Genomic DNA, 13117 nt, shown 5'->3' on the forward strand with positions numbered 1-13117 from the left:
GCATCTATCGATATGGTCATGTAGTTTTTATCCTTCATTTTGTTTATGTAGTGCATCACATTTATTGATTGTGAGTATTGTACCAACCATCCATCCCAGGATTAAATCCAAGTTGATCATTATGTATGATCTTTTAAATGCATTGCTAGATCAGGTTTGATAATATTTTATTGGGCATTAGCATCCATGTTCATTAGGAATACTGGCCTAAGGATATAGAAAAGATGGCGACCGGCAAGAAGGTAGGGAGAGAGAGAGTGTGAGTGAGGAACCCATAGAGGAGAGTGTAGATGTGTGTGGTGTGTGTGTGTGTATGAGATAGGGTCAGTTAGATTCTGCAGGTCTTCCAAGGGGCTCCCGAACAGGGCAGCCCTAGACGGCGGAGCCCCGCGCACAAAGCGGACACTTCTCGGCGGCTGGTGCGGACGCAGAGACCACGCCATCTTGAGAAACAGAGCTGCCTGAGACTCAGATCCTGGCTTCTGACACAAACCAGGACCCTGCAGCCACCGGGGACAGAGAACTGCTATCACAGCTTCAGACAAACAAACAACAAGAATCCAGACTTCCCGGCAGATTTCCGTGAGTCAAAGAGCCTATCCCCCTCCTCGCAGGCGCTGATAGCGCCATAGTAACTGATAGACCTGCCCCTCCCCCAAGCTGCTGAGCGCCCACAGCGCGCCATAGTAACTGATAGACGCGCCCTTCGCCCTAGCTCCTCACAGGAGCACGCACAGCGCGCACAGACAGCGCCATAGTAACTGATAGTCCCGCCCCCGGCCCAAGCTGCCGAGCTTTGCGCAGGGACGCGCTCCCTCTTAGGGAATTTGGCCCGCGCTCGCGCACGGAACAGAAGCAGCTCCCCGTCGGGGAAATCTGTCAGTGCGCACAGAGGGCTCCCCTTCAGGGAATTTGGGGGAATTTGGCTCGCGGGTCACAGCTCCCCCTTCGGAGATTCTTAAGAGCCTGCACAGAGGGGCTTCCCTTTGGGGAATTTGGCGCGCAGGACGGACTCCGCCCCCCTTCTGGGACTTTGGGAGAGTGCACTGAGCCGGCTCACCTTCAGGTTTTTAAGAAAGTGCGCTCTAGCCTGTTTGGCTCAGCAGAGAGAGCACACACAGGACGCAGCTCCACTTCAGGGAATTTGGCACGCCGGACACAGCTGCCTGGGATCCCTGACTCACAGCGCATTCACACTAAGAGCCAGCGACCCCAATTGTTGGTGCGTGCACACACAGGGACCCTGATTCTCAACGAGAAACCGCACAAGGCAACAGAGACTTTGACACTCGAGTCTTGGTGCAGACACAGGGAAACTCTGACTCCTGGCACATGCTAAGGATCTCATTCTCGGCACATACCAACAGTGTGGTGCAGACAGGGCCCCTGATTCTAAATGTGCACACGAGACCACACAGAACACTGGGGACACTGATCCTGGGCAAGTCTGGTTCCCACCAACCAAAGACAGCCACACGTCCTAGTGTCAGAGCACTTCAGTGAAACTAGGGTGGAGCGAAGTCCCCACAGCACACGGCCCAGGTCCACGCAAACAGAAGCTTGAGCTTTCTGGTAATAGCCAGAATGGGGAAACGAAATAACTCACAGAGGAAAGAAAATGTGGAGTCGCCAAGAAAGGAAATTAGTGAAAATGAAGCTTGCAACATGACCGAAAAGGAATTCAGAGTAATGGTCATGGAATTTATACATCGGATGGATGAGAAAATCAACAACTTATGCAAGAATCAGGAAGAAATGAAAAGTGATATAGCTACAATCAAAAACACCATGGAAAGTTTCAACAGTAGACTACAAGAAGCAGAGGACCGAATTAGTGAGTTAGAAGATCAGGTACAGAAACAAGCTCAAGCTGAACAGCAATTGGAGAAAAAAATTAAAAAGCAGGAGGAAAGCCTAAGGGAACTTCGGGACAACATGAAACGAAGTAACATGCGTATAATAGGGCTGCCAGAAGGACAAGAAGAGCAGCAGGGATTAGAAAATCTATTTGAAGAAATAATGACAGAAAACTTCCCGGATATGGGAAAGATAAAAGTTACGCAAGTAAAGAGAGTGCCAAGCAGGATCAACCCCAAAAGACCCACGCCAAGACATGTCATAATTTCAATGGCAAATATAAATGATAAAGAGAGAATCCTAAAGGCGGCAAGAGAGAGACAGAGAGTTACCTACAAAGGAACACCCATCAGATTGTCAAATGATTACTCATCAGAAACACAACAAGCTAGAAGTGAATGGAAGGAGGTATACAAAGTGTTGCAAAGCAAAGGACTGAATCCAAGAATACTATATCCAGCAAGACTATCAATCAAAATTGAAGGGGAAATCAGGAGCTTTGCAGACAAAAAAAGCCTCAGGGAGTTTATCACCACCAAACCAGCAATGCAAGAATTGCTAAAGGGAATACTGTAAAAAGAAGAAATAAACAGGTAAGAAGGAATACAGACACAAAAATAGATATGACTGCAAACAAATACCTTTCAGTAATAACTTTAAATGTAAACGGACTAAATGCTCCAATCAAAAGACATCGAGTAGCTGAATGGATAAAAAAACACGACCCATATATATGCTGTCTACAAGAGACCCACCTCAGAACAAGAGACTCACACAGATTGAAAGTGAAGGGATGGAAAAATATCTTTCAGGCAAATGGAAATGAAAAAAAAGCTGGGGTAGCAATACTTATATCTGACAAAATAGACCTCAAAGTAAATGCCATAACAAGAGATAAGGAAGGCCAGTTCATAATACTAAAGGGAGAAATCCAACAAGAAGAAATAATTCTGGTAAACATATACGCTCCCAATATAGGAGCACCCAAATACATAAAAAAACTCCTGGAGGATATCAAGGGAGAGATTAATAGCAACACAATCATAGTAGGAGACTTTAATACCCCACTATCACCACTGGACAAATCCTCTAAACAAAAAATCAGCAAAGAAACAGCAATCCTAAATGACTCACTAGACCAGATGGAATTAATTGACATCTTCAGAACATTTCACCCCAAAGCCACAGAATATACATTCTTCTCAAGTGCACATGGGTCATTTTCAAAGATAGACCATATGCTGGGTCACAGGCAAAGTCTCTTCAAATTCAAGAAGATAGAAATTATATCAAGCATCTTCTCAGATCACAGTGGCATAAAACTGGAAATCAACTACAATAAATACAATCCAAAGAAATCAAACACATGGAGACTAAACAGCATGCTATTAAACAAGGACTGGGTCACCAGAGAGATCAAGGAAGAAATAAAAAACATCATGGCAACAAATGACAATGAAAACACAACAATCCAAAATCTATGGGACACAGCGAAAGCAGTCTTGAGAGGGAAGTTCATAGCTCTACAATCCTACTGCAAAAAACAAGAAACAATGGTAATAAATTACTTAACCCTACAACTCAAAGAGCTAGAAAAAGAGCAGCAAGAAAAGCCCAGTGTAACCAGAAGGAAGGAAATAACAAAGATCAGAGCGGAGATAAATGACATAGAGACCAAAGAAACAATACATAAGATCAACAAAACCAAGAGCTGGTTCTTTGAAAGGATAAACAAGATTGATGGACCTCTAGCCAGGCTCACCAAGAAGCAAAGAGAGAGGACCCAAATAAACAAAATCAGAAATGAAAGAGGTGAAATAACAACAGACCCCGCTGAGATACAAAGGATTGTTACAAAATACTACGAACAACTCTATTCCAACAAACTGGACAACCTGGAGGAAATGGACATATTCCTAGAAAAATATAACCTTCCAAAAATCAATCAAGAAGAATCTAAACAGCTCAATAGGCCAATAACTATGGACGAAATTGAAGCAGTCATCAAAAAGCTTCCGGCAAACAAAAGCCCGGGGCCTGATGGCTTCACAGGAGAGTTTTACCAAACATTCAAGGAAGAACTAAAACCTATCCTCCTCAGACTATTCCAAAAAATTCAAGTGGAAGGAACACTTCCAAGCTCCTTCTATGAAGCCAGCATCACCCTAATACCAAAACCAGATAAAGACAACACAATGAAAGAGAATTACAGACCAATATCCCTCATGAACATAGATGCCAAAATCCTCAACAAAATTCTAGCAAATCGGCTCCAGCAGTACATCAGAAAGATCATACACCATGACCAAGTAGGATTTATCCCAGGAATGCAAGGATGGTACAATATCCGCAAATCAATAAACGTGATACATCACATAAACAAATTGAAAGATAAAAATCACATAGTCATATCAATTGATGCAGAAAAAGCATTTGACAAAATCCAACACCCTTTCTTGATAAAAACTCTCAACAAGGTGGGAATAGATGGCTCATACCTCAACATAATAAAAGCTATATATGATAAACCCACAGCAAACATCATACTCAATGGACAAAAACTAAAAACATTTCCCCTAAGAACAGGAACAAGACAGGGATGCCCACTCTCACCACTCCTGTTTGACATAGTACTGGAAGTATTAGCCATTGCAATTAGACAAGAAGAAGAAATAAAAGGCATCCAAATTGGAAAAGAACAAGTAAAGCTGTCTTTATTTGCAGACGACATGATATTGTACATAAAAAATCCGAAAGACTCCGTCAAAAAACTAATAGACTTAATAAATGAATTCGGCAATGTAGCAGGATACAAAATTAACGCCAAGAAATCTATGGCCTTTCTATAGACCAATAGTTAACTTACAGACAGAGAGACTAAAAAGGCAATCCCATTTAACATCGCACCAAAAAAATTAAGATACCTAGGAATAAACTTAACTAAGGAGGTAAAAGACCTATACACGGAAAACTACAGGACACTGAAAAAAGAGATAGAGGAAGACGTAAACAGATGGAAGAACATACCATGTTCATGGATTGGTAGAATCAACATCATTAAAATGTCCATACTACCCAAAGCAATCTATAGATTCAATGCACTCCCCATTAAAATACCAACGGCATATTTCACAGACCTTGAAAGAACTCTCCAAAAATTCATCTGGAATAAAAAAAGACCCCGAATAGCCACAGCAATCCTGAGAAAGAAGAATAAAGTAGGAGGGATCTCAATACCAGATTTCAAGCTGTATTACAAAGCCACTGTTCTCAAAACAGCCTGGTACTGGCACAAGAACAGACATATAGATCAATGGAACAGAATAGAGAATCCAGATATTGACCCAAACCACTATGCTCAATTAATATTTGACAAAGGAGGCATGAACATACAATGGAATAAAGACAGTCTCTTCAATAAATGGTGTTGGGAAAATTGGACAGATACATGCAAAAAAATGAAGCTTGATCACCAACTTACGCCATACACAAAAATAAACTCAAAATGGATACAGGACTTAAACATAAGACGGGAAACCATAAAAATACTAGAGCAATCCACAGGCAGCAAAATGTCAGACATATGCCAAAAGAAATTCTTCACTGACACTGCCCCTAGGGCAATGGAAGCTAAAGAGAAAATTAACAAATGGGACTACATCAAAATAAAAAGCTTTTTCACAGCAAAAGAAACCATCAACAAAACAACAAGAAGGCCCACTGCATGGGAGAACATATTTGCAAATGGCATCACTGATAAAGGTTTAATCTCCAACATCTACAGGCAGCTTATACAACTTAATAAAAGGAAGATAAATGATCCAATAAAAAAATGGGCAACAGACCTAAATAGAATCTTTTCAAAAGAAGACAGAAGGAAGGCCAAGAGACACATGAAAAAATGCTCAACGTCACTAATTATCTGAGAGATGCAAATCAAAACAACAATGCGGTACCATCTCACACCTGTCAGAATGGCTATCATCAACAAATCAACAAACGACAAGTGTTGGCGAGGATGCGGAGAAAAAGGAACCCTCGTGCACTGCTGGTGGGATTGCAGACTGGTGCAGCCACTGTGGAGAACAGTATGGAGTTTCCTCAAAAAACTGAAAATGGAACTCCCATTTGACCCAGTAATCCCACTCCTGGGAATATATCCGAAGAAACTAGAAACACCAATTAGAAAGGATATATGCACCCCTATGTTCATAGCAGCACAATTCACCATAGCTAAGATTTGGAAACAGCCTAGGTGCCCGTCAGCAGATGACTGGATCAGAAAACTGTGGTACATCTACACAATGGAATACTATGCTGCCATAAAAAAGAAGGAATTCTCATCATTTGCAGCAACCTGGGAGGAATTGGAGAACATTATGTTAAGTGAAATAAGTCAGTCAATGAAAGAAAAATACCACATGATCTCACTCATTTATGGATAATAAAGAACATTATAATCTTGAACAAAAAGATAGATACAGAGACAGTAAAGCATCAAACAGACTGTCAAATTACAAGGGGAAGGTTAGGGAGAGGTGGGGGAGATAAGAGATCAATCAAAGGACTTGTATGCATGCATATAAGCATAACCAATGGATGCAAAACTCTGGGGGGTGGGGGCATATATGGGAGGGGGGTGTGGGGAGGGCAATGGTAAGATATGTACACATATAATACCTTAATAAAAAAATTGAAAAAAAATAAATAAATAAAGTTTGTAGAGAAATCCATAAAAAAAAAAAAAAAAAAAAAAGGAATACTGGCCTATAAGTTTTTTTCTTTATAGTGTCTTTATCTGATTTTGGAATTAAAATAATGCTGGCTTCAAAAAATGAGCTAGGGAGTCTTCCCTTCTCTTGCATTTTTTTTTTGCAATAGTTTGAGAAGAATACTAGTTCTTCTTTGAATGTTTGGTAAAATTCACCTGTGAAACCATCTTGTTCAGAATTTTTGTTTGTTGAGAATTGTTTTTTATTATTATTGCTACTGCTTCAATTTTACTAATTGTAATCTGTCCATTCAGATTCTTTGATTCTTCCTGATTCAGTTTTGGAAGGTTGTTTAATCCTAGGAATTTATCCATTTTGTCTAGATTGTCCAATTTGTTGGCATACAATTGTTCATAATATTTTCTTACAATCTTTTGTATTTCTTTGGTGTCAGTTGTTACTTCTCTTTCATTTCTGATTTTATTTATTTGGATCTTCTCTCTCTCTCTCTCTCTCTCTCTCTCTCTCTCTCATGAGTCTGGTTAAAGTTTTGTCAATATTATTTATCTTTACAAAGAGCCAGCTCTTAGTTTCATTGATCTATTGTGTTTTGTTTTGTTTTTATTTAGTCTCTGTGTCATTTATTTATGTTCTGATCTTTATTATTCCCTTCCTTCTATTCACTTTAGGTATTGTGTGTTATTATTTTCAAGTTCCTTAAAGTGTAAAGTTAGATTGTTTATTTGAGATTTTTTTTGTCTCTTAAGATAGGCCTATAATGCTATGAATTTCCCTCTTAGAACTGCTTTTGCTATGTCCCATAGATTTTGGGTTGTTGTGTTCTCATTTTCATTTGTTTCAAAGTATCTTTTAATTTCTTCCTTGTTGTCATTGTTAACCCATTCATTGTTTAGAAATGTTATTTAGCCTCCATGTCTTTGCGTGTTTTTCAGGTTTTTTGGTGTGTGATTGATTTCTAGCATCATACCATTATAGTTAGAGAAGATGCTTGATATGATTTCTTAAATTTATTGAGATTGTTTTGTACTATAACATGTTGTCTATCCTAGAAAATGTTCCATGTGCACTTGAAAGGAATATGTATTCTGCTACTTTCAGGTTAAATGCTCTGAATACATCAATTAAATCCATCTAATCTAGTGTGTTATTTAAGGCCGCCAATTCCTTGTTGATTTTCTGTCCAGAAGATCTATCCATTGATGTTAATGAGGTGTTAAAATTCCCTAATATGGCTGTATTACTGTCAATCTCGCCCTTTATTTCCATTTATTATTATGTAGTATCCTTCTGTTTTAAAGTCTATTTTGTCAGATATAAGTATTGCTACCCCAGACTTTTAAAAAAATTCCCATATGCATGAAATGTCTTTTTCCATCTTTTTACTTTTAGTTTGTGTGTATCTTTCATTCTGGGTGGATCTCTTGAAGACAGCATGTATATGGGTCTTGTTTTCTTATCCATTCAGCTACCCTGTGTCTTTTGATTGGAACATTTAAGCCATTTACATTTAAAGTGATTATTAATAGATATGTATTTTTTTCCATTTTATTCTTCTGTGTTTCTCTTCTTCTTCCTCCTCCTTATCCCCCTCTTCCTCCTTGTCTTCCTTTATCTTCTTTTTAAAGCAGGCCCTTTATCATTTCTTGTAATGCTGGTTTGGTGGTACAAACTTCTTTAGCTTTTTCTTGTCTGGAAGCTTTTTTATCTATCTATCTATCTATCTATCTATCTATCTATCTATCTATCATCTATCATCTATTTATTTATTTTTAAATATATTTTATTGATTTTTTTTACAGAGAGGAAGGGAAAGGGACAGAGAGTTAGAAACATCGATGAGAGAGAAACATTGATCAGCCGCCTCCTGCACAACTCCTACTGGGGATGTGCCTGCAGTCAAGGTACATGCCCTTGACTGGAATCAAACCTGGGACCTTTAAGTCCACACGCCAATGCTCTATCCACTGAGCCAAACCAGTTAGGGCTGGGAAGCTTTTTTAAAGAAAGATTTTTAAAATTGATTTTTAAAGAATGAGGAAGGGAGAGGGATAGAGAGAAACTTTGATGTAGGAGTGAAAAATCTATTGGCTGCCTCCTGCACGAGGGGTTAGAGCCTGAAACCTGGGCATGTGCCCCTACTGGGAATCAAACCAGCAACTTTTCAGTGCATGGGACAACACCCAACCAACTGAGCCACACTGGTCAGGGATGGGAAGCTTTTTATTTTTCCTTCAATTTTAAAAGCCAGCCTTGCTGAATAAAATAGTCTTGGTTGTAGGAACTGGCTTTTCATCATTTTTCACATTTCATGCCAATCCCTCTGGCTTGAAATATTTCTGTTGAGAAATTAGCTGACAGTCTTATAGGAGGACCCTTCTAGGTAACTTACTGTTTTTCTCTTGTGGCTTTTAAGATTATTATTTTTTTTGGTCTTTAACCTTTACCATTTTAATTATGATGTTTCTTGGTATGGGCCCCTTTGGGTTCATCTTGTTTGGGACTCTCTGGGCTTCCTGGATTTATGTATTTTTTCCTTCACCAGATTAGGGAAGCTTTTGCTCATTATTCTTCAAATAGGTTTTTGATCACTTGCTTTCTCTCTTCTCATTCTGATACCCCTATAATGTGGATGTTTTGACACTCCATTTTGTCCCAAAGGTCCCTTACACTATCCTTATTTTTAAATTTTTTTTTCTTTTTGATGCTCTGATTGGGTGTTTTCTGCTACCTTGTCTTCAAAATCTCTGATTCAGCCTTTTTCTTCATCTAACCTATTCTTTATTCCTTCTAGTGTATTCATCATTTCAGATGCTGTAGTCTTCACTTCTGAATGGTTCTTTTTTGTGGTTTCTATGCCTTTTTTTATGCTGTTGAACATTCTTATAACCATTACTTTGAACCCTATGTGTATGATTTGTTTTAGCTCTTTTTCTGGAGATTTCTCCTGTCCTGTCATTGGGGACTGGTTCTTCATCTTCCCATTTTGGCTACATCTTTGTGTTTGTTTCTATGTATTATATAGATCTGCTATGATTCCCAGTATTTGTGGGGTGTCCTTATGCAGTAGGTGTCCTGTAGGGTCAAGTGGTGCAGTCTCCTTTGATCAACTGATCTGGGTGCTCCAGGAATTTCCCTTGTGTGGGTTATGTAGGCCATTTTGTTGTAATTGAGTCTTGATTGCTTTTCACCTATTCATGTGTGGGATCAATTGACCCTCAGGCTGGCTGATTGTGAAGCTCAACCCCGACCACGTCATGTGAGCTGTTTTGCAAATACTAATCACACAAAGCATAATTTGCCTCAGCAGGTCTTGGTGCCTGCCAAGTTCTACCTTTGGATATGCTGCTTGTGCAGCTTATTGAATCCTGTTCTGATCTTATCTAAAGCTGGCCACTAGGTGTGTTGGTTCTGGGCCTCTTGTGAGGAACTCTGGTGTGGGCCAATGTAAGATGCTGCCTTTGACTGGTCCTTGGCAACCTGTTTAGAGCTATAAGCAATCCACAGTTTGTGGCTACCTCTGCTCAACCTGGATGTGCATGGGAATAACCAAGCTGCACACCAATGCTGGCTTTTACTAGCACTGAGCCTGGGGGAATATTAGCAAAAGTCCAAAGGCACCCTGACAAGATCCACCTCTACCTATATCCATCTGTCAGCTGCCTATTAGACCCAGTAATTGCAAGAGCCTCTGGATATGCTCCTCAGCAGGTGTAAGATCCACAGGGTGGGAGGACAGGGAGTCCAGAGGGTGGGGCAATTGCATTCCCCCAGGCTGCTGCTTTAAGGAGGGGAGTTCTCCATCAAAGAAAGATGGCGTCTGAGGTATAGAAGAATGACTTAGCACAGGCGTTCTGGCTGTTGTCCCTTCAGCTCCCTCTCCAGAGCCACAAAACCCAGACTCTCCTCACATGGCTCTAGTCTGCTCCACATTCCTTCCTTTGCAGCCCAGAGTGAGTGTCTGCAAATGAAATCTTGTGTGTTGGTCCTTTAAGAGGGTGCCTGTGTCTCTAGTGGGCTCCCACCACTCCTTGCCAGACAGAAACCCTGATGCTTTTTACTGGCAGATATTATGTGGGCGTCTCTTCCCGGCTCTGGTGCTTTGTGCTGGGGAGCTCAGCTTGGGGTTTAGACCCCATGCTTCTCAGGGGGAACACCCCACAGCTGAGATATCCCTTTGGCACCTCAGCTGCCGCCTATAGTTGGGCAGCCCTTTTCATATCTCCATACTTCCTATTACTCTTGATGTGGCTTCTTTAAAATCCTTGGTTATAAGATTTCTCTTCAGCTAGTCTTCAGTTGGTTATTCAGGATGATTATTCTATAACTTAGTTGTAATTCAGGAGGAGATGAGTGTAACTTCCACTTATTCTGTTGCCATCTTGGATCCTTGTCTAATTATTGTTTTTATGTAAAGGCAATTTTATATTAATTATGCTTTGAGGATCTCATATTGCTCTCTATAGCTTCAAGCCAGTAATGACACATCAAATCCTTCTTGTGCTTAGAACCTCTGACGTTCTCTCCTGCTACCAACTGGAGAAAATGCTGCTTTTAAAGGATTCATGTGATTAGATTAGGCCAACCTGATTAATCTACTTGATTAGTAACCTTAATTACATCTGCAAAATCCCTTTTGCCATGTAATGCAACATAATCACATGCATGCATTCTCATCATATTCATAGTCCTGACAATTAGGGTGGGAAATCTTGGGAGAGAATTTTAGGAATTTGCCTACCATGGTGATATTCAGTCTGTTTAACAAACTGGATCCATAAGCATGCATTCAAGCAATAGAACTGGAGTAGGGGCATGGCAAACACCTGATGTTCCAAATGTTATCCTTCACTTGCTGCAGTTTGAGGTGGTCAGTGGCATCAGAAATGGAATATCTGGAGTTGCAGCTGTTTACCAACTGGTTTGGAAATATTTTATTATTTTAACAACTGGGTGCCATATCAGTGCATACCAGTTGCTTATCTTCCTGGTTAGAGGGTTACAAATCATGGTGTAGTGTGTGAAGTGCTGCCGCCTTCTCTGTGTTTTGAGAGGCTGTGGTTAGTCCCAGATGATGGGGAGAGGGTGGGAAGACCACCTGCCCTCCTTGCCACTTAGATGGTGTGCAGCGGCTTTTCCCAGCACTTTGTTTTATTTTAAAAGATTTTTTAAATTTATTTTTAGAGGGAGAGGAAAGGAGAGGGAGAGAGAAAGAAACATTGGTGTGAGAGTGAAACATCTATTGACTGCCTCCTGTACGCCCCTTACTGGGGATCAAACCTACAACCCAGCATGTGCCCTGACTGGGAATAAAGTGGGCAACGTTTTGGTGCATAGGACGATGGCCAATCAACTGAGCCACACCATCCAGGGCCTTGCCAGCACTTTATACTGCTGGATTTGTTCTGATGAATGCCTTCATTTGCATGGCTGTGTTCTGCAGTGCAAAAATCCATTCATCATCTGAGACTAAAAATGTTGCTACATTAAGGGAGACAACAATGCTATGTATTTGAGCTCTCCCCACCCCATCCAGAAGATGTGGCTCAGTGGGGCAAGTCCTATTTACTTACTCTCAGCATTGAAATGAACACCCCATAATAGCCAAAGAAACTGAGGATTCTTATTAACTTGCTGAATGAGGCTCTATCACAGATCATCATAAGCCCCATGTTTTGGGAGGACCAATCTCAGGTACAAGAGATAACCCTTGTGTGTGAGCTGAGGGTAGAAATAGGGCCTAAGGTCAATTAACTTTGTGGGACTGGTACGTCTCTCCCACATATTATTTTTATACAGGTGAATTTGATTAAAATGGCACCGGGGCAGCTTCACTTGATGGAATTGGGAGTATACAGATCAGGAACAGCAGTGACAAGGTGGATGTGTGAATAAAGTGTCACAGAGGAAAATAAGCAGCTTGAGGGGGATTTAAATCACAGCTAATTACAAACAACAATAATATACAATATGACCAGCTTCACCTGCTGATGCTGGCTGGGATCACAGAGCACAGGCCTGGAGTGATCCCTACTTTTCCACATTTTGAGGCTGACTCTATCCACTAGCACAGTGAAGCCTCTTCTGGCATAGAAATATGAATTGCCGAGGGAGACAAAATGGTGGTGGAATAGAGGGATGTGTCCTGAGCCTTGTCCCGGAACACATAGAGTGAGCAGCTGAAACGAGTGGAATTTAGCCCGAATTTGGCGAGGAGACACAGTTAGTGAGATAGTTTGCAGCCGGGAAGGGCAGAGGTTCCCTGGATAAAGGTAAAATCAAGGATCTAGGCAGGAGAGTCTGCCGGGCCTCTGTGCCCAGAGGGTCGGGGAGAAACTACAGGGTGCCAAGTTGGGTCCCTGAGGACAGGCAAAGTGTCTGTCTGTAAAAAAAAAAAAAGGGACTACGGGACTGCAGGAAGTAGGGGATTTTGGACCTTGGAGTCTGGATTTTGGATCTGAGCTCAGAGGCAGCCCTGAAGGGCTGGTCAAACTGCACAGTGCCAGCAAGGGAGGAGCTTGCAGAGACGT

The 13117-nt window shown here is 41.0% G+C and overlaps 1 protein-coding gene across 1 annotated transcript in view; it reads right to left on the bottom strand.

Annotated features, from left to right (window-relative positions):
- Positions 1–13117, bottom strand: part of TRPC5 (transient receptor potential cation channel subfamily C member 5) — a gene marked incomplete at both ends in the record, with an annotated part of 206036 nt that overhangs the window by 30936 nt on the left and 161983 nt on the right. The gene's annotated exons all lie outside the window — the stretch shown is intronic.

Source organism: Cnephaeus nilssonii (genome assembly GCF_951640355.1).
Source record: "Cnephaeus nilssonii genome assembly, chromosome: X".
Taxonomy (NCBI): Eukaryota; Metazoa; Chordata; class Mammalia; order Chiroptera; family Vespertilionidae; genus Cnephaeus; species Cnephaeus nilssonii.